The 22,742-nt window shown below is 36.7% G+C and overlaps 1 protein-coding gene across 17 annotated transcripts in view; it reads right to left on the bottom strand.

Moving 5' to 3' along the window:
• Positions 1–22,742, bottom strand: part of EPB41L2 (erythrocyte membrane protein band 4.1 like 2) — a 198,467-nt gene that overhangs the window by 122,559 nt on the left and 53,166 nt on the right. Inside the window, exon 1 of one of the 17 annotated variants that reach the window (XM_036903792.2) lies at positions 2,367–2,459. The exons of the other annotated variants lie outside the window; for them this stretch is intronic. The gene's annotated coding sequence lies outside the window, so the exon portion shown is untranslated. Of the gene's footprint in view, positions 1–2,366; positions 2,460–22,742 lie in introns of those variants that run through there. 17 annotated transcript variants of the gene reach the window in all.

The following is a 22,742-nucleotide window of genomic DNA, read 5'->3' as shown; positions in this document are numbered from 1 at the left end:
TTTGGTGTCCCTAGCATTGGGGGAACCTTTGGACTACCATCATAAAACGTTCTACAGAAAAGAAAAATACACAACTGCGCAGATTCTTTCAGTGACACCATAACCAGGCTCAAAAGAGAACAAGGCCATCACCGACCAGCTCTCTCGATTATAACCGACACCTGGGGGTATAGATTCTCTGAGCTCATCCCACAACTACCTTAGCATAGGATCCTTACCCAGCCCCATCATACAATTCACTTGGTATCAACTGGTAATCTACAACCACTCGAATACTATTTCTGGGCAAATCAAACTCTAAATTCTTTAGCTAAAAGATAACACTGGTTTCAGGAGGCTTTTCCCCAATAAGCTAACAACAAATCCACCAAGGTTAACTGCACGGGATAAAGGCACAGGCTGCAGACGCTGCATTTTAATAGGTCATAAGACAAAAGCCTGTCAAATTCAATCAACTCCCCACAGGATGACAAGGCTACCAAGCTGGAGCCTACACTGAACTCACTTTTAAATCCTCTTCTCCGTTAAGCTTTGGAACACTGCAGTGGACAGGCATAATTATGTAAACCTTGTCAAAAAACACCCCTTATTTTTTAAAATTTGGTCATTAGCTCTTCTGCCATTTTAAATATGAATAGCACAACGAAAGAGTTACACCAGTGTATAGCATCTATTCTTAAAATGTGAGACTATAAACTGAGTGATTTTTCTAGCTTAGGTAAGCAGATCAAAATGTTGATGCCAATCCTCCACCAAACGTGGCGTACAGATCCTCTAAGCCTGGCATGTCATGGTAAAAGCAATTTTCCCCAGGCGGGAACCACAATGGAATTAAAGACATGTAATTTGGAATGTTTAAAACCTTTTTTTCCCCCAAGTATTTCTACTCTGAGCATTAGTTTAGTTCAAAACAACTTTATTAATAAGAGCTTCAAATAAGTACTTTTTAGGTGATGCTAGCTACAACTAGTTTTTATTTCAGCTAAATATATTTGTTTCTTTGCAGGTAAGATTCTCAAAATTCTACATTTGTAAACATGATCTGGAAAAGGATCCTGCTGAGGAATATGCCAGGCATTCAACCTTTTAAGTCCACCAAAGCATTCAATCCAACTAAATGTAAGTTTAAAATTTCCCTCCCCAATGCTGTGATCCAGCTTCGGTGCTCACTTCAGGTCATCAATATAGGAACACTACAAAGGCGATGGATGGGGCAGCAATGGGGGGTTAGGGTGGTTGTCCGTGTAATCAGCATCAGCTCCACAGTTATTTATTCAAACACCCAAGTTGCCAATAATTTGAAGAGACAATTCTTTGTTAGGACTAAACATAGAAACTCCAACCTCACAAGTACGCATGTGTGCATCCCCCCTACCCCTCTCCAAATTGCTAAAGTGTAAGCGCATTCCCTGCAGTGTCAGCAACAAAGCAGGACCTCACAGAGATCATCTGGCCTTAAAGAGTAGTACTGCTTTCATTTTGTTAAAAATTACCCTGAAACAAGCTTCTTTTTGAAAGAAGGTCGTTAGACTGGTAAATTACATCAAGAAAAAGCAGGGAGATAATTTTTTCCAAGTCTGGATGTCAGAATCTGGGCAACATGGTGAGTTTTCACATTTTTTCAATGTGACAACAGATAAAAAATTTAGTGAAAGATGTTGATACCTGACCTTACTCACCCAGTATTTAGACTGTGACAACATCAAAACAATATACAGTACTAGGTAACTGTTAATGACCACTATCTGCAGATGGTAACAAATGTGAATTCAAATCCCTGCTGGCCACAGTACAACTTATTTTAATCAAACCAGTTAGCGTGAAAATGAAGCACTGAATAAATTAATTAAGATGAAATCTGCCATGATTTAACATGTTTAAAAATAACTGTATACTATTAGCCTTACATAGTCCTCATTGTGCCTTAGGAATAAATTAACTTTCATATAGTATATTAGACCACTGAATAAATCAATTGTGAAACAGCAGGACAAGTATATAAAATAAACCCACTAGTTGTATTATTCTCATAGATCAATATCTGAAAAGGCAATTACCCTAAAAATAACTTGACAAAATCCAACATCTGACTAGAAACATCAAACAAGTACACTGAAACTAAATTCAGACCAAATTTTTTCATAGGACTTGGTTCAAATATAACAACTTTTTTCACTTGCCAAACAGTGTACATACCCAGATTCCATGTACTCTGTACATTATACTTTTCAGATTTTCAATTCCCTGGGTACTGATAGTCTTAAAGGCAAACTTTCCTCAAAAGCAAAAATAATCAGGCATATACCACAAACCCCAAATGCTACAAAAGTAATTTCCTAAAAAAATCTCCCCCATGAAATACATACGCAGATTTTTAAAAAGTACATTGAGCTCGTTGTCTGCTGCTGCCTGTCATTAGAAGACTGGAAAGCTGATGGAAATCCAGCTTCCAAAAGCTTAATGAGCAAGACTGGCCCCTCCCAGGCCAGACCCTGCTGGAAAAGAACATGCTCAGTAGAAAAAGCCCAGCCTGGTTCCAACTTCATTCCTCAGTGAGAAAATCCACGTGGGTCAAAGAAAAAGTCAACTCCCTGCTGCCTATGCTACCCACGAGATGAAGAACACTTTATATGAAGAATAGTTTTCATGATGCAATTGTAATTCTATGATTCAAATTTTTATAATTCCACTATTGCTAAAAAAATTGTCTTCCGTTTTTGTGGGTATCATTTTTGCTTTGCTGTGAGTTTCTACCCCTCAACTTTGTTTCTGTTTCTGTCCTTTGAATTCACCCTACAGACACCAAAAGTGTATTTATACAACATGGAGTCTAATAATCTAATCAGCTTTATTTAAACTACTATAAGCTGATATATACATTTTCTGATACAGACAGACCATGCAAATATATAGTCCGGTTATCAACATAAAAATGAACTATCTACTGTGATTCATTTGTAAAAGAATTTGCTCACTCATTCTCATTGTATTTTAAAATGGAGGCTCGTTTTAATCTAGATTTATAGGTACCATCATATATATATAGTTATGAAGCTGCAAAAGTCCTGTTTTATTATTATGCTGTCAATCCTTAACTGAGAAATGATGGGCACAAAAGGTAATCCTACATCCATTTGTCATATGAATACAAATGCATATGGAAGAAAAGTAAATTTAAAGTTGCTAAGGGAAAATGCATTAATTTTAAGATTCGGGACAGCGATATCAGAGAAGCAGCTAATCTTCCTTAATTCTGTAACACCAATCCCCCACTGCCACTTTTCATTTCTACAACTTAAATTCTGGTTATTGTTGCTTTATTTCCAATGCAGACATTAACATTAACAAATCAGGAACAAGATAGGCAGACTCTGAATCCAAGAAATGAATTTTTACTTCACCCTGCTACCACACTGATCTCCGGGCAAGCAGCTCATTACTCAATGAGTACTATATGTTCACACTCACCTACAGCAGTCTTAAAAAAATAATAAATCTTTTTCTAATTACAAAGAAAACACTTTTAGATATTTAAATAAGATGTCATCTGTACCAACTGGTAAAGAAAAGGTAAGGTTTGCTTTATGGGAACTTAATAAATTACGATTCAGTAGCAACTCTAAAGAGATTTATCTCTGTCAAAAATGAACAGATACAAAACTTACAAAAAAAGAAAAAATAATAATTCTATATAATGAAGTAAACTTTCTTATCCACCACAAAATTTTCATTGATTCACAAAAGGGCAATCAGGTGATTTTTACAGGAGAGCCAATTTTATTCTATCCAAATCATCATCTTTCATTCAGATTACATCCATCCTTTTTTAAACGTTACATGTATTTTTTTAATAAATAATGCAGTACAATGGCAAATTTATTTCAATATACTTACTTGGAACAGTACTGGCTCTAAACCTTTATTCTGAAATGTACTGCTCTGTGGAATCCAGAAGTCCCACAACTACTGATCACAGCCCTGAATTAGGTAAAGTTGACATAGATAGACCTCTACAATCCATCCCAGGCATCTCTCATTACCCCAGTTCCTCCTGCCCTCTTAACTCCGCTACTGCTATGGACTGAACTGTCGTCATGTGTCCCCCAGCAGCCCCCCACCACCATCAAATTCAGAGTTGACACACTAAACCCAATGTGATGGTATTTGGAGAAGGGATCTTTGGGAGATAATATTTAGATGGGGTCATATGGGTGGGGCCTTCATGATGGAATCAGTGCCCTTAGAAGAGACCAGACAGCTAGCTCATTCTCACTCTCTCCTGCTCTGGTCTTGCTATGAGAGGACAGAGAAATGGCAGCCATCTAGAAGCCACAGAGGGTACCCTCACCAGAAATTGACCATGCTGGCACCTTGACCTTGAACTTCAAGCCTCCAGAACTGTGAGAAAATAAACCTGCTGTTTAAGTCACCCAATCTATGGAATTTTTTATAGCAGCCCAAACTGACTAAGGCACCTACTTTCTTAATTATGGGGCCCACTGCTGTCGCTCATACTCCTACAGGCTTCAATACGCTACAGGATCCTGCTCATAACGCTTCTGAATCTCATGTTCAAAGGTTAAGAGAATTAAGATAAAGAGAGTTGTATGACATTCTGATTTGGAAATAGAGCCATTAATACAGTAAATAAAACAAGAATCCAGAGTATTTTAAATGAGTTTCCAAACTCATATACCCAATAGTGGTACAGCCAGAACCTGTACACCAGTTTGGTCTATCTTCAAAACCAATGCTTAGTAGCATCGGGAAATATAGCAGTAAGCACAGCTGCCTTCCAAAGCCAGTGTGCTTTTCCACCGATGCTGTATTACCTCTATTTTAATGCCTTTGTTTCCTGGATGAGTAAACTGAAAACCCAAAGAATTGAAATAACTTTTATAAGGTTACTCAGTGGGTTACTGGCAGAAGTACACAAACCAGGTCCAGTGTCACTTAAATTATTCATTTCCAGTAAGATTTTAAACACATTAAAGTGCATATAAATACCTAAGTTGAAACATCCACAAATATCTTAATATAAAAAATCATCGATATGAATTTATATCCATTATATCTGTCTTGGGAAGATCCTAAATAGCCATGTTTTGACACTGTGTCATTATTCCTTTTTTTTTTAAAAGGGATATTAGAAGTTTATCCTCAGAATACTATATTTTTTAAGTAGTCAAAGAAGTTGGTTGGGATTAGGGTGAGGGACATTTTTCCCTGTTTTTGTATATGTGAGTTTGTGTCTAACAGAATTTTACCTTAAACCCAGCATGATAATTTCTTGGCTTTTTAAAACTGTCCTACGGGCTTCAATGGGGACAAAAAATGGAATTGAGTAGGATGTAGATAACCCAAAATATGAGTGCTCACGCAAAGCTCCAAAACCATAAGGAACATAAACTCTAAAACCATAAGGAACAAAACCATAAGGAAAATAAAGTTAAAAAATAGAATTATCAGGGTTGCAGAAAGACAGAGGAAGACAGATCTTTTCAGTCTTCCTACCTTTATTCATCTAGCCTCTGCCTGAGAAGGAATCATCTGCCACACCAGAAAAAAAGCAAACACAATTTTCTGGCATAACCCTAAAGTAAGCTAAAAAGCATTAAAAAAAAAAAAAAGACCCACCTGTTTTTGATTCTACTGAGTTTACAGAGAATCTGACCTTCCATCTAGCAATCATCGTGCAAGTCTGTACCTACCCCCCCAAAAAAAAACAAGGGCTAAGTTTTAAGACTCTTTCAATCTGGATGAACGTCAACTAGTCTATTAAACTTTCTAACAGCCCACATTTCAAAGGATCATTGCTATCTGATGTCAGCAAAAAGAAAAAAAGAACAAAAATAACCCCACTAGTTCCATGGCTTCTATGCCTAACTTCTCTTCTGAACACACATCACCACAGTTTAACTTCTCTCAAGTTCTAAATCCAGAATAATTTGCATAACTGCACAAGTCATTTGCAAAGTTTCTTCCCTCCCACATCTTTAAAAATGTAACCATAGAAAGTACCACAGATTTATGAGACTCTGGGAAAGAAATATGCTTGTATGCACCCAGATTTTTATAGGGGGTTTGGTGAGATAATAGGAGCAGGTTGGGAACATATAATAAAAATGTTCTGAAACCATCTAAAAAGTGTTAGGACAAAGCTCTTAACAAATCTTTTTTTAACTACAAAAGTCAAAAACATCACTACTAGAATTATACATTCAGACCAGTAATAATCCAGCATTTACTCTAAAATGTATTATTTTCACTCCACCTGTGTCTAAGAAACATTTGCTGAGTTCCTCATTTCACCAGACACTGGTCTAAGCCCTTAGACTGGAAGGTTCTTGCAATACGAGTCTCCAAGGAATTCATAGGCTAGCAAATAAGACAGATACATAAACAAATAATGAGACCATATGTGATAAAGGCCATAACAGAGGTACAGGAAGAGCACAGCAAAGAGGACAACTCCCTTGGGGAGGTCAAGGGAAGTATTATAGGCTTACAATGTTTGGGTTCATTTGTCTCTCATTTTAAATGAACAAATGCTACTGCTAATAATGTGCTAATGACACACACCTTGCCTTAGGGAGTAAAGGAATAAAATAAAACCACCTATCATGAAGCCCATTACATACCAAGTAGAAACAAAGATCTTGCTAGCACCTGTGCAACACTCTACATATGACTGAGCAAACTGGGGTTTTTACAGAATGACGAAATTTATAGCCCAAATAGCCTCTGCCTTTCACAGGTGGACAACCTAAAGCCCAGAAGCTAGGTTACTTGTCCAGGTTACACAGTAAGTCAGTAGCAGAACCCAGGTTGGATGTCAGATCTAATCATTCCATTTTCTTTCCCTATAGCAGATTGCCCTGCCTGGAGGAGAAGGAAAAGGGAGAGACACTGTTAAGAAGAGAATAAGGAATAGAGAGAGGCTCTTTGTGGCTGGTCTGAGGACCAGAAGGAAAAAAGATCCCTGGGACTAGGCATCTAGCCAACCTCAAACGCTGCCCAGCGCTGCTTCACCCTCTGGATTTAAGAAAAACCTTAAACCGTCCCATTCCCCAAAAATTACAGGTTTCCAAAAATAAAGAGGTAATTGCCATGAAATCATCTACTTTTCCCAATCTGAAAGAACATTAAATTCATACTCAAACAGCCTGGATGTATTCATGTTGCAACTTAGCTAAATCTGTAAAATGAAGGTACAGCAGATAACCTGCCTGTGTAATGAGATTGCTGGTAACCGCAGAACAATCACCACCCCAGCTCCTGGCAGAGTGCAAAATGATATATGAAAGCAAGCTACTATGAAACATAGAATTTCAATGGTCAAAAAATTCCTAAAAAGTCCTTAAATATATCATTACATTATCCCTATTTTTAAAAACCAAATGCTAACATATAGTAATCTCCACCAATTCCATTTATCCATTTTTTCCCCAATTTGTGGAAAGAAAACTGCTTCCCCACACTAAACCACCTTCCTTATTTTCCCTTCTTTCTTTTCTCTCCTTTTCAAGAGACTTTATTAAAACCATGTAATAGCAAACATATCAACACAAGGCTATTGTCAAAAAATGTGTTGTATAAAGTAACACTGTTTCTACTAGGGCCAGCTCGGAAAATATGGGGGGTACATGTGATAAACAGAGCACAGCTATACATCATGCCCTAGGCAGGTACAACGCCATCTAGGGCCCTCTCCTCTCTTCACCTGCATCTCAGTCTTCCTTCTGCCTGATAGGTGCCATCAGCACAGTTTGGGCACTTGCTTGAGAACCCAGTGTACTTCAAACGTGACACAACTTTATTGGCTCCAAAATTTGAAACTGTAGCTCCACTCATGTCCTCCTCGAGCTTCACCTTTAACACTTAACTCTCCAAACTTCAATTATAAAAGAATACCCTAAGCACTAGGGCTAATAATCTTCTCAATCCACAGCCCCTAACCCACAAAAAACAATGAACAAAATACATCCAACATCAAACCAGAGTACTCACAATTAATTTAACTCACTACTTTTAATGCACTTTTACTGTTGCCTATGAGGTCTTGATTTTAATTCTGCACTTTTGGGTTTTGCTAAAATCTGTTCACCCAATGAGGAATCTTTGCTTACTGATAGCTGCTGAGGATACAAACCTGTGAAAACTTGGTTCCAGAAGCATAAGAGAAGGGTATTTAAATAAATAACTATACTGCAAAAACAGTAAAAGCCAGAATGTAGGCATAAGCAATTAAACAGTAACTGACTTCATGAGGGAAGAATGTTCCCCAAAGTGACATTAGAGCTGACCTTGAAGGATAAGGAGGGGCTTAATGGGCTGACTGTCAGTGGGTATAGCACACTCCTCACCGTGGGAACAGTAAGTGAAGGGCACACAATCGTGAAAGATAAATGCATTGTAGAGAACGTTCCGTACCTCATCTGCCTGGAACACAGGGCGGGGAGTGGCGATGGGACAAAGCATGCTAAGGTCAGATGTTCGAACTCTATCCTGTAGCTAATGGAAATTAATATTAATTTTGTAATTCTGAACTGGCAGTCATGTGTGAACAAGTGACACAATGAAAGGAAAGTGGTTACAATGAGCTCCAGGGATCACAGAAATAGCATCTAAACTAAGACAGAGGCAACAAAGATGCAAAAGAGATGGAGTCAGTAAGGATTTTAGTAGATAAAGTAGACAGGACTTGATAGTGAATTGGACTATGGGTGTGAGGACGAATCAAGTTCCCAGGTTCCCAGCAGTCAAAGCTCAGATACTGTTGCCATTAACTTAGGGAGTGATTTCCAAACAGTAGAAAACAGAGATGAAAGAAGCATAAGCTTCTTTTATTTCTCCTCTTTTTTTTTTTATTCAAGCATTGGTGATAAACAATCTTATATTGGTTTCAAATATACAGCACAGTGGTTCAACAGTTACTCATATTATTAAATCCTCACCCCAACTAGGGCAGCTACTATCTGTCAACAGAGGAAGACATTACAGAATCACTGGCGATATTCTCCATGCTGCACTACTATCCCTGTGACCACCTTATATTATGATTGAGAATTTTTGTGCCCCTTTATCCCCTCACCCATGGTAACCACCATCACTTCTTAGTGTTTGAGTCTACTGCTATTTTTGTTCGTTTTGTTTGCACAAGCTTCTACTTTTAATGCATGTGGATTGAAGTGATTGTGTGACATCCAGATGGAAAATCAGGATGGTTGGAGATACGTGTCTGAACAGCAGAGTTCAGGTTTCCATGCCAAGATATGGAACTTCTTAGTCAATCAATGTTATTTCAAGCTATGGAAGTAGATGAAACACCAGGCAAAACAGAGAAAGAACAATGCTCATAATAATGCATCCCCAGGCAGAGAGTAAGGAACCTATAAAGGAGGCTGGGAAGGATCAGCGTAAGAGAAAGACAGCAAACCAAGAAAGTATTTGCCAGGAGAAAAGAGTCAAGCTGGGGAAAGTGGACGACAGGACCAAATGCAGATCACTGCAGGCAACCAGGTTTTCCAAGTGTGATGACAAGAGTGCTGGTAACCTCAAAGGACAAGTTCAGTGGACAGTGACAGAGAAACCAACTAGCAAAAGAAAAAATATTGAAGAGAGGAAGTAAGAGATAACTGAAAATTAATCACAAGTTTAGTGATGAAGGAAAAACTAGAGAAAAGGGAAGTAAGAACTGCATATTCAAGGCTGCAAGAAGATGTTAAGGGACAGATGATAACCTGATCACTTTGTTGTGAGCAAGCTTTTGTTGGGGGAGACAAAGTGGGGACAGGTTCAAGACACAAAGGAGAATTTAAAAAATGAACAGCAGGTAGTTCACAAGAGAAAGCAGAAAAAGATCAAAACCACAAAAAAGTTTAATCTTGGACAGGAGGAGGGGTACCTCCATCCCGGAGGCCAAAGGGAAGGTAATTGGAAACACACATGGTCTGGAAGAGGTAGGGGGTGTTTAAGAAAGCTAGAAAGATAGGAATGTTCTCCATCCCAAATAGCTTTGATAACTTTGGAGCATTTTAAGGGAAGGGAAAAAAAAATGAGGAGAAAAGGGAAATTTTTTGAGAATAGATGGTAAGTATCCTAGAATATATTCGGTGATAATTTTCTAAGTATTCATGTCAACATATGATTCAAAACAGGTTAAATGAACATTTTTCAAAATGAAAAGTTATTAGCATTTTAAACTTTTCCCTGCATAATCTTCTAGTATAAACTTGACTTATAAACCAGTATCTATTAAACCACCCAGAAGAATATAATCTAGTGAGTGCCATCTTCATACCAGTGTAGAGGCAGAGAAGAAGTTAATAAATAACTCACTGAAATCCCAAGGTTTGAAGAGGGGTGTTTTGTTCTGTTTTAACAATAATATGTTCCAAGGGCTTGGCTAAATGTATTTTACAAGATACAGTAACTATAACTAATTCCTATTCTCAAACTGTGAGGCCTGTGTCTCAATAAAATGCCAGTTTAAAAGACAAGACAGTAAAGACCACCATCACCACCAGAACCCCTTAAGAATATGTGAAAGGGTATAAAACAAAACTCCTTTTATAGAGTTGAATCCTTTCCAGGGTGGGCCTTTAAGGCATTCTGACAGTGCAAACACTATCTCTGGAACAAAGCCAAAGAGGCACAGCTGCAAGACATCTTCCACTGGAGTTGTAACTGACTCAATAGCAGTCCTTCCTTTGAGCAAGAGAGTCTATAAAAGCCAAAAGCAGAGCTATTTTCCCCTACAAACTGCTTAGTGGAACCACTTTCTCCTGGTCCAAATTGTAGCTTTATTAAAAAGCTAACATGGACAGCACGGCCAGTATATAGCTCCATAATAAATTTGTAAGGGAAAATATAAAATAAAACTTGAAAAAAGTACCTATTTATGGTTTTCATTGAGAAAAATCCCCAGCTGTACCAAAGCTACACAGAGATACACTCTTTTTACATTATAATCCATCACCATCGCAAACAGATTTGGATTCGCCTTAGCAGAACTTTCCCCCTCAAATCTCAAAGGAGTAACAGGGACCAAAAAGTTTTAGATGATTGTATTAATATTCTCAATATTGATGTATGTTGAACACATATCTGGATTCTTATGACACCTGCGGAAAAAAAGATCAGAGGCATTTTGAAATCAATCAGGAATAACACCACAAAAGTGAGAACAATAGTTTAAGGTAACTAAATCAGTGCTCTATGTGTGATGCTTTCTTTGCTGTAGTTTTGACAACGTTTCTATAGCAACACCAACACATACTCTTAGAGAAGTACTTCTGCAGCCAAGATGAAAACCAATAACCACTTCTCTAGTTCATTTGTATCATGGCTTCCAATAAAAAATCAGTCTTCCTAAACGTCATTCCAGAAACTTCAAAACCTAAGGCTTAAATATGTAAAAGTTGCAGTTAACCACAACTGTAAGATATTCTACAATTTTTCAGAAGGGAAGTTAATGCCAGAAGGCATAATTCTATTACTTCTTTAACAATAACTCATTCTGAAAAAAAAAGACATGAGAGAGAAATTATTAACAAATGACTTCCTTGGAAAATTATCTAACTTCTAGAGAAACAGAATACTGGAAAACTTCATGCCAAAATGTAAAGCAAAGAATTCAATATTCTAAAGTGAAGAGATAAGCAAATCTCTCTTAATAAGTTTCAGACATGCTTTCAAACTCTCTCTTGTTGGTGCTATTGTTTTGAAGTAACAAAATATTTTACTAATAGTAACAGGCCTGCCTGTTTTGTGAGTGAGTTCTCTGCTAAATGATTTACAAAAATCCTTATTTATGCCTCCCAATCTCTCTGCACAGCAAGTATTATCACGTTCATTTTATATGTGAATAGAGGCTCAGAGAACTGAAATAACTTCCCTAAATAAGCATGGAATACAAAATAATATAGTGGTTAATCATCAGTCCTAGAGTTAGACAAACCTGAATTTGGATCCTGGCTTAATACCCTAATGATGTGTAAGATAGATACCTGAGATTTGAATCCAACTGCATTTTGTTTTAAGTATGTTCCTGACATTATACCAGATGCTTATGCAACCTCCCAGCTATACTTTACAAAACACCAGAACAGCTTTGCATCAACAGTCTCACCTACCCATGTCTCACATTTGCACATGGACTTTATACATTAGGACTTTACTCAACTGTTTCTATTAAAATACATTTTCTAAAAAACATGTTTTTTAGAAATACATAAGGAAAACTGTGAGACACAAGTGAAAATTCTGCAATCTTCCTATCTTCCAAACACATACATATACATCAACAGACACTTACCAGGCATATGAAATGACTATGTACCATCACATCATGCCTTTCTTCAAAGCATTAAGAACCATTTGGGGAGAGGAGAAGAAAAGTGCAAATGGAAAACCACCCTTATAAACTTGAGTTACCTGTAAAAGCATTTTTAAAAAGTATATGCCCATGGGTATTACAAACACATATACCAGATTTCCCAGAACAGTTCTGATTTCAAATATTCTGCCTCACTGTCCCCTTAAGGAAACTCACATATTCCAGATCACATGTAAATTTTTTTTTTCAAGTGGAGTAACATAATTATCAGATTTTGGGGTTTGAGACTAATGTACTGTGGCTAAAGTGATAAATAGAAGCAACTTGAGCAGAACTTTGCAAGAAAAGAGTGGACTGTTACTGGTGAGAAAAAGGGATAGGGACATTCAAGATAAGTGGGAACAGAGGGAAGCAGCAAGATGTACAAGATGTCCTGGAGATCTGGGGACTGGGAAGTACTGAATGGATCAGTGGGCTGACTACCATCACTGGATCAGTCACATACAAAGATAAGTTAAGAGGTAATGCTGAAATATGATAGTTGGATCTTGAGGGATTTGACAGCCGGGAGAAGGACTTTGGGCTAAGGAAAATAGGTCAGCTCTCCTAAAGACTTTTTTTTTTGTCGGTAACAGCTTTATTGAGTCACCCACTTGAAGTACGCAATTCAATGGTTTTTAGTATAGTCAGATGTGCAATCATCACCATGAACAATTTTAGAACATTTTTATCAACCCAAAAAGAAACCCCAAACATCCCACCTCATTCTAAGAGGCCTCATAACAAACCCAAACAAAGACATCCCAAAAAAGAAAATTATAGACCAATATCCCTAATAAATATAGAAACAATAGTTCTTAACAAAACCAAAATTTAGCAACATATTAAAAAATCTTACACCGTACCCAAATGAATTAGAGTCATACCAAGGTGACTCAACATTTGAACTTCAATCTATATATCATATTAATAGAAGAAAAAAATACATGACCATCTCAACAGACAGAAAAAGCATGGGACAAAATCCAATATCCTTTCATGATAAAAACACTCAACAAAATAGGGATAGAAGGGAACTTCCTCAGTATGATTAAGAACATCTAGAAAAACCCCCAGTTAACATATGTAACAGTGAAAAGATTGAAAACTTTCCCCCTAAGATCAGGAACAAAATAGGATGTACCCTTTTCACCACTTCTATTGAATGTTGTACTTAAAACTTCAAACCAGGCCAATTAGGCAACAAAAATAAACAAAAAATATTCAAATAAGAAAAAGGTAAACTATATTCGCAGATGGCATGACAATATACATAAAATATCCTGAAGAATCCACAAAAAAATAAGGGAATTCAGCAAAGTTGCAGGGTATAAGATCAATATACAAACTCAGTTGTATTTCTATACATAAGCAATAAATAATCCAAAAAATAATCCCACTTGGCATCAAAAAGACTAAAATATATAGAAGTAAATTTAACCAAAGAAGCACAAGACCTGTATACTGAAAGCTATGAAGCACTGCTCAAGATCAAAGAAAACCTAAAAAACATCCATATGCATGGATTCAAAGACTTGATATTGTTAAGATAGCAACAATCCCCAAATTGACTGACAGATTCAATATAATCCCTATCAAAATTCCAACCACTTTTTTTGCAGAGATGAACAGACTAATCCTAAAATTCATATGGCATTGCAAGGAACCCCAGATAGCCAAACTAATTTTGAAACAGAAGAACAGAGTGAGATGATTCACACTTGCTGATTTCAAAACTTACTACAAAGCTAGAGTAATCAAAATACTGTGACATTGGCATAAGGATCGATATTCACATCAGTGAAATAGAACTGAAAGTCCCAAACCCATACATCCATAGCCAGCTGATTTTGACAAGGGTGCCATAGCCATACAATGAAAAAAGAATAATCTTTCAACAAATGATACTGACAACAGGATATCCACTTACAGAAGAATGACTCTGTACCCCTACCTCACACCATATATAACTCAAAATGGATGAAAGGCCTAAAATATAGGTGTTTAAACTATAAAGCGCTTTGAAAGAAAGTAGTTTAAAACTTAATGACCTTGGAAACACATTCTTAAATGACACCTCAAACACAAGCAACAAAAGAAAAATATATATGAATTGGACTTCACCAAAATCAAAAACATTTGTGAGTCAAAGGACACTACCAAGAAAATGAAAAGACAACCCACAAAGTGGGAGAAAGTATTTATAAACCACATATCCAATAAGGGTATCTAGTATGCAGAATATGTAATATAAAGCACTCTTACAACTCAACAACAAAAAGACAAACAACCCAATTTAAAAATAGGCAAAGGACTTGAATAAATATTTCTCCAAATAAGACATACAAATGGTCAATCATCACAGGAAAAGATGCTCAACATTAGTCACCAGAAACTGGAAATAAGATCACATAGAGATATCTCTTCAAATTCACTAGAATGGCTATTGAAAAGACTCTAGCAAGTGTTGACAAGAATTTGGAGAGATTAGAACCCTCATATATTGCTGCTAGAGAATATAAAATGGCACAACAAGGTTCAGAGGGCACTGCAGGTAGAGTGGAGCAGGGACTGGATGCTTAAGGGATACAAGGTTTCTTTTGGCGAGATGAAAATGTTCTAAGATGGGGCAATGGCTGCCCAACATTTTGAATGTAATAAAAACAAATGAATTGTACACTTTAAAATGATGACTTTCATGTTATATGAATTTTATCACTTGTTTAAAAAAAAAAGGAAAAAAACCTCTCATACTATTTAGCTATCATTCCCAAAACTGCGAGACCTAGGCAATTCCTATCTTCTGTCTCTATAGATTTCACTAGACTGGACATTTTACAGAAAGACAATTATATCATATATGGCCTATTAGATCTGGCTTCTTTCACTTGGCATAGTATTTTCAAGGTTCATCCATGCTGTAGCATGTATCAGTACATTGTTCCTTTGTATGCCCAAATAATATCACATTTTATGGCTATACCACATTTTGTTCACTTATTTATCAACTGATGGACATTGTTGTTGTTTCCATTTTTGGCTATTATGAATGCTGCTTTTGTGAAAATTAGTATATAACTTTTTGTATGCACACAAGTTTTCATTTCTCTTAGGCAGATACCTAGGAGTATACGTCAAATGACAGCTCTATGTTAGTATTTTTGAAGAACTGCCAGACTGTTTTCCAAAATGGCTGCACTATTTGACATTACCACCAGCATCATACACAGGTTTCAATCCCCTGAATATCTGATTGTGGCCAAGCAGGATGACCACTAAATGTTGCCTGAGGAAGACACACTTGAGAACCCTGAACAGAAAAGGAGAGACAGAAGCAGGGACAGTCCAAATGGAAAGCAACATTAAAAAAGATCATGTGGATGGAAGAAATGGAGAGATGTTGGTCAAAGGGTATGAACTTCCAGTTATAGGATGAGTAAGTTCTGAATACAGCAATACTGACTATAATAATACTGTCTTGTGTATTGAAGGAGAGGATGATGGGCCATGAGTTGATATTAGTTGAAACTGGGCGATGGGTACAAAGGGGATCATTTTATCACTCTCTACTTGAGTATATGTTTAAAAGTTTCTATAAGAAAAACATTTAAAATGCAATAACAGTAATACTGTATTATATACTTGAAATTTGCTGAGAGATCTTAAGCATTCTTACCAAAAAAAAAAAAGGTAACAATAAAGTGATAGATGTGTAACTTGATTGTAGGAATCATTCACAATGAACATGTATATCAAATCATGTTGTACACTTTAAATATATTACAATTTTGTTAATTATGCCTCTATAAAATGGGGAGGAAAAAAAGGCCTGTGTTGGAAGCAGTAATGAGGAGTAAGATAATGATAATAAATTTCAGAGAAAAACATTCATAGAGTTGATCTCCATATACATAACAGATAATGAAGAGGATTAATTCAATTAATATATGATAAAGGAGCCATGAATATACAATGGGGAAAAGACAACCTCTTAAACAACTGGTGTTGGCAAAACTGAACAGCTACATGTAAGAGAACAAACTCCACACACAAAAATAAACTTGAAATGGATTAAAGACCTGCATGTAAGTAATGAAACCATAAAACTCTCAGAAGAAAACATAGGCAGAAATATCTCAAATACTAACATGAGCAACTTTTTCCTTGGACAAGGGAAACAAAACCAAAAATGAGCAAGTGGGACTAGATTACATCAAACTAAAAAGCTTCTGTACAGCAAAGGTTATCCATCAGCAAAACATAAAGACATCCTACAGTATGGGAGAATATATTAATAAATAACTTACCTGATAAGGAGTTAACATCCAAAATATATAAAGAACTCACATGCCTCAACACCCAAAAAGCAAATAACCCGATTAAAAAATGGGCAGAGGATATGAACAGACACTTCTCCAAAGAAGAAATTCAGATGGCCAACAGGCACATGAAAAGATGCTGCACATCGCTAATTATCAGGGAAATGCAAATTAAAACCACAAAGAGATAACCCCTCACACCAGTTAGGATAGCCAACATACAAAAGACAAACAACAAATGTTGGCAAGGTTGTGGAGAAAGGGGAACCCTCCTACACTGCTGGTGGGAATGTAAATTAGTTCAGCTATTGTGGAAAGCAGTATGGAGGTTCCTCAAAAAACTCAAAATAGAAGTACCATTTGACCCAGGAATTCCACTCCTAGGAATTTACCTGAAGAAAACAAGATGCCAGATTCAAAAGGACACATGCACCCCTATGTTTATCGTAGCACTATTTACAATAGCCAAGTCATGAAAGCAACCTAAGTGTCCATCAGCAGATGAATGGATAAAGAAGAGGTGATACATATACACAATGGAATATTATTCAACCATAAGAAGAAAACAAATCCTACCATTTGCAACAATATGGATGGAGCTGGAGGGTATTATGTTCAGTGAAATAAACCAAGAGGAGAAAGACAAGTACCAAATGATTTCACTCATTTGTGGAGTATAACAACAAAGCAAAACTGAGGAACAAAATGGCAGCAGACTCACAGATTCCAAGTAGGGACTAGCATTATCAAAGGGAAGGGGTTGGGGAAGGGGAGTGGAAAGGGAGGGAGAAGGGGATTAAGGGGCACTATAATTCACAATCGCAATATATGTAGGTCACAGGGAAGGCAGTACAACACGGAGAAGACAAGTAATGATTCTACAGCATCTTACTAAGCTAATAGACAATGACTGCAATGGAGTGGGAAGGTAAGGACTTGATAACATGGGTGAATGTTGAAAACACAATGTTCATGTTAAACTTTCATAAGATTGTTTATCAATGATACTTCAAAAAAAAAAAAATAAGTGGCATAATTAAAATATAATGCTAAGATTTCAAGCCCAAAAAAACTAGGAGAAGCTGCAAGACCTGGGGACTTCTAGGCACATGGAGTTTGAAGTGATAATATAACATCTAAGTTCTTAGAAGAGGGTTACAGAAACCAAGGAAAGATCTGATTATTTGGTAGTCACCCCATAAGCTAAAGGAATGACCCTAATATTCTAGCTTGTTAGATATTGTTAAATATTGTTACTATTACTAATCGTTTTACCCTCTTTTCAACCAAGTGACTATTCTTGACAGTTTTGGTAATACAATAATAGAGATAAAGCATCTTAAAACCAAGGAAGATCTACTTGACTGGCAGGGCATCCAAAGGGACTACAACTAGATAAAAATCTACATAACAAAATAGAATTCAAGTCAGTATAAAAAATACACATGATAGATGGGATCGACCTTCTCAAGCAGGTACAGTCACCTACATGTGCTTAGTGAGAAAATATTCAGAAAGAAGCCTTAATATCAGGCTAACCCACCAAAGGAACACTGGCTACAAAACCAGCCCAGCATGGCAAAATAAGCACCAAGAATGAAGGGCAGGAAGCCCAACAGCAGATCATTCAGGAAATAATTATTGAGAGCCCATTAAGTGCCAGACAACTGTAAACACATATGTAATAAATGCCTTTGTGGAGCTTAGAAGTATCCAGGGGAGAAAGGGTAGTAAAGAGTTAACTGAGAAGATGGAGACTATTCTGAAGCACACAGAGTGGGTATATACAACAGGGAGGGAGAAGGAATAAGAACCATAGAAGGCAGGCTGCCCAGAGGAAGTCATATCTAAATTGAGAACTGAGAGTAGAATATGCCTGGCAACACATACAAACACCTAAAGATGAGAGAAAACCTGACAGGTGTGCAGGAATACCTGATTAGAAAGTTAAAATCTAGAACAGCAAGTATCTTCTAGGGTACGTCATTATAAGCTACATTAAAAAGTTTGGGCCTCTTCTGAAAAGCAAAATGGTACCATGCAGGATTTCAAACATAAAACTACTACTCGGTCTACTATATGACAAATTAAAGAAAATCTAGAAAAAACAGCAGGAAAACTAGAGAGAATATGACATTATCTAGACAAGAAATGATAGCTGTATTAACATTAAAAAAAAAAAAAGTACTAACAAATGGGTAGCCATAGTTTCTGCTCTGTCTCCTCCAAAGAGAATTCTGCCACTGTTAATCTCAATTTTGCAAGCAACTTAACTGATTTACTGTGGAATGGTATGAGTTTACCCATTACTTAGAGAAAATAAAATAACAGGTCCATAAGGACAAACTGAAACTGAGGGAGAGCTGGTGTTTATTGTTTGGGAGGAGATTGGTTTAAGGGAGAATATGAGGACTGCTCTATATACTGTGATGGGGAAAAGTTCATAAACTGATGAAGAGAATTTCTTTTAAGCTTTGCTGTTACAATGAAAACACTTACTTTGTTTTTCAAGAAACCAGAGTAAAAACATAAATAGTCTATCATATCTTTGTTAGTGTTGAGAACTGTATTTCTTTGGCTACCAAAGTTACAACTGGACCATGAGAGTATTCAACCTTATGCAGGTTACAGTATCTGAAATTATGGAATGTGTCAAAGGAATCAAGTGGGTAAATTCAAAAAATATTGAACTGGTACAATGGTAAGAATCCAGAGACACATGAGAGTTAAGGGAGAGAGAAAGTAAAGAGCAAGCAGTTAACTGGATGGCAAAGCCAGTCACTGAAATAGTTACCAAGGAGGAACAGAGCATTTAGAGACAAGTTAATGAGCTCAATTTAAACTGGATAAGAAAACAAAGAATAATAATGAGTAAGACAACAGTGGAGATAAAATGGAATCAGAAAAAATAATCCAGAGGAAGACACGAAAACAAGAAAAAGAAACAGAGTAGACAGGACAAATAGAAAACAAACAGCAGTATGGTACCCAATATCATCAATAATTAAATAAAATGTAAATGGTCTAAATGCACCAATTAAAGGACAGATTTTCAGATTGGGTAAAAAGTAATGCCCAATTCTAAGCTATGAGAAGTCTATTTTAAATATAAGGACTAGGAACAAGAAAAATGGTATAAAGCAAATTGTGATATACAGAAAGAATTGTGATGGCAAAGCAAAGAGATGGCTCAAGACAGCACAAATGAGGTGCTCTGTTTGGTGCAACAGCAAGGGAACAAAGTCTGGTAAAAACAATTCAATATGACAAATATGTGTGGTCCACACCATGCTTAGAATATGTAAGTAAATGTCCTGAAAGTGCTTACAACCTGTATAAAGTAAATTTCAGTACTAAACTGTGCAATCCTGATTCAAAGTCTATGACTTGGAAACACCAGCAGTTGTGAACCTAAAATATGTCAATTCACGGCTGTGGTACTCCTTTCTTACCCTTATTTCCACTCCCCTCTTCAACCAGGTTAGTAACATGCATCTCTATGGCTGCGTCCTCCTCCACACTCACACAAACCACGATGGCAGTCAAGGACTGGGGAGCCTTATGAAATCTGTGTACTATACTGAGTATGCATTTATAGGGGCTTTTTAACTTATAAAGCCTTCATTTCCCAATTGCATTCATAGTTAATAAATTAAAGAGGCTTTCAAAGTGCCTAATTTATGTTTCATACAATTGAAAGCTATTATTAGATATCTGTATTTTATTTTGCTCGCTTTCAAATTTTAATGCTGTATTTTTGTTCCTTGACTCCCAAAATGTTTACATTCTTTAAAACAGCAATGTCTGATGTTATTTGAATTTTGGCACATACATAGTTCTTTTTACCAATTTTTAAGATTTGAAATTATGGCCAAAAATTCTCAATGAACATTTTGAAACGTTGTGCTAATTACTATGGAAGGTGGAAACAATGTGAAGATCCAGTATGTTTAACATGTTATCTTTGTTTTATTCCTCTTTAGGAAAGGATATTTCTTAAATATATCCTTGCAAAATAGAAACATAAGTATTCTTTTTTCAAGCTTTTATTTTGAGAAAACTGAAAAGTTCACATTCATGATTATAATTTGTTTCTCTTGGATCTAAACACAAACCCACCCATTGGCTTCAGGAAGTGCTTGGACAGAAACCCTAGGACAGTGATACTTCCTGGAAAATTCAACATAAAAAAAATAAAAAATAAAAAATATCCTTTCCATGAAAGGATAGCCAGTAGTAAATAATGTAACTGTTCTTTTCAATTAATACTAATTTGTAAAAACCTATTCTTACACAAAAGATATATTAATTAATTCACTCAAGTTATTACTTGAACTATTAATGAGGTAATTTACAAAAGGATTCTCCCTTTCACATACTTGATACATGCTAAGATTCCATTAAATATTAAACAAAATGATGCCAAATAAATGTTTACTTATCCACAGTTTTGCAGGGTAATTTCCAGTCCCCAGAATGCCTCTCTTTGCTATTAACTGGCTGACTCTCCATGTGAGCAACAAGATTCCTAGGGGCAAAGACTGAAATCTTACATCCATATCCCCCACTGCCTAATACAGTAGTGGCATACAGCAGTGTACTCAAAGGAACATGACCAGTGAATGAATAATTAGATCATATTCATTAAGTAGTACACAGCTACAAACAAAATCCAAGTAACACAAAAAAATAGACTCAGAACAGGCATCAGTCCGATCTCTCTCTTCATCTAGGCTCACTTTGTTGTCCTTTCTCCACATGTATTTCTACTGCTGAAATGACCACTTTTGAACTCTACCACTTTAGTTTACCATGAACTTAGTAGCACCTCAGCCTTCTTACTTATCTCTGAATCCCCAGCCTGGCAGAGAGGAAGACTGGGCACAAATTTGTTTCACAACAGTGCAACAGATTCAAACATACTTTCTTAAATCAGCATTCCCAAATTTAAGATTATTATTCTACAGTAAACACAATGTATTAAATTGGTAACATTGAGACTTACTGTTGTAATTAAGTTAAATATTTGATCGTAGTCGCCTTTATAATAAATAGCACTGAGAAAGGAAACATCACAGCACCAGATTTTACTGCAGAGAGAGAAATACACAAGTGCTAATGAAGTCGGATATGTCACCTAGAAGCTACAAATAAAAGAAATATCAAACGAGGCTTCCTTGGACAGGGTATGCTAAGGGAACTCAGGTATTCTCCATAAAACCTGGCATGTAATGTTTCTAAAACACAGATGTTTGTAACTATATCTCTTACTTGAAAAAAAAATAATAACAATAATAATTTTTTAAAGGCTTCCAGTAGCTCTGCAAGGCGAATGGAAACCAAGCTCCTCTGTGCAGATTCAGCACTAGCTGGCTCCAATCCAGATTTGCAGCTTGTCTTCTGCTTCCCATCACCTGAACTCCAGCCATACCAGCCTCCTCAAAAGGAAATGAACTTTCATGCTTCCGTCTCCTCATTAATGCTGACTATCCTCTGTCTAGACTGTCCACTTCCCATGTCTACACTTGGGGACCAAAAAGTCCAACCCAAGCTTCTAGATATGAGATCAAAAATAAGCAGTTTATGACCAAACCTAAGTAACACTAGTTTCCTTACTGATTTTTTAAAGCACGGAGAGCCAGCAAAAAAAGTGGGGCTGGGGAAGCCCAATCAAGTTATTTGTGAATTTATGGTACACAGACATACTCATAAATCACAGGGCTGGGAAAGAGAAGTCTGGTAGACAGCAAGCCAACCCAATAGGGAGTTTCCACCACCCAGCAATACCCACTGACAGAGTAGGCAAGATGCCAAGAAAAGGAAAGTAAGACTAAATTGAGGCTAGAGCAATGCAGCCCCTTCTTCAAGGCAGCCCTGAGAGACACATGAAGGTAAAGGCAATCCTCCCAGCAAGAGAACCACCAGCAGTTAGGATCTGATCAGGAAGCACACTTCAAGGACAACCTATGCCCAGAGGATCAGTGCTCTTACTTTACCTCATCATTAACCCCATGAACTACACAACCGATGACCTACAGGAAGTT

The sequence above is a fragment of the Manis pentadactyla genome, chromosome 12, assembly GCF_030020395.1.
Source record: "Manis pentadactyla isolate mManPen7 chromosome 12, mManPen7.hap1, whole genome shotgun sequence".
In the NCBI taxonomy this organism is placed as follows: Eukaryota; Metazoa; Chordata; class Mammalia; order Pholidota; family Manidae; genus Manis; species Manis pentadactyla.
The sequence above is the reverse complement of the archived record's forward strand: the minus strand, read 5'-3'. Positions and strand labels throughout refer to the sequence as shown.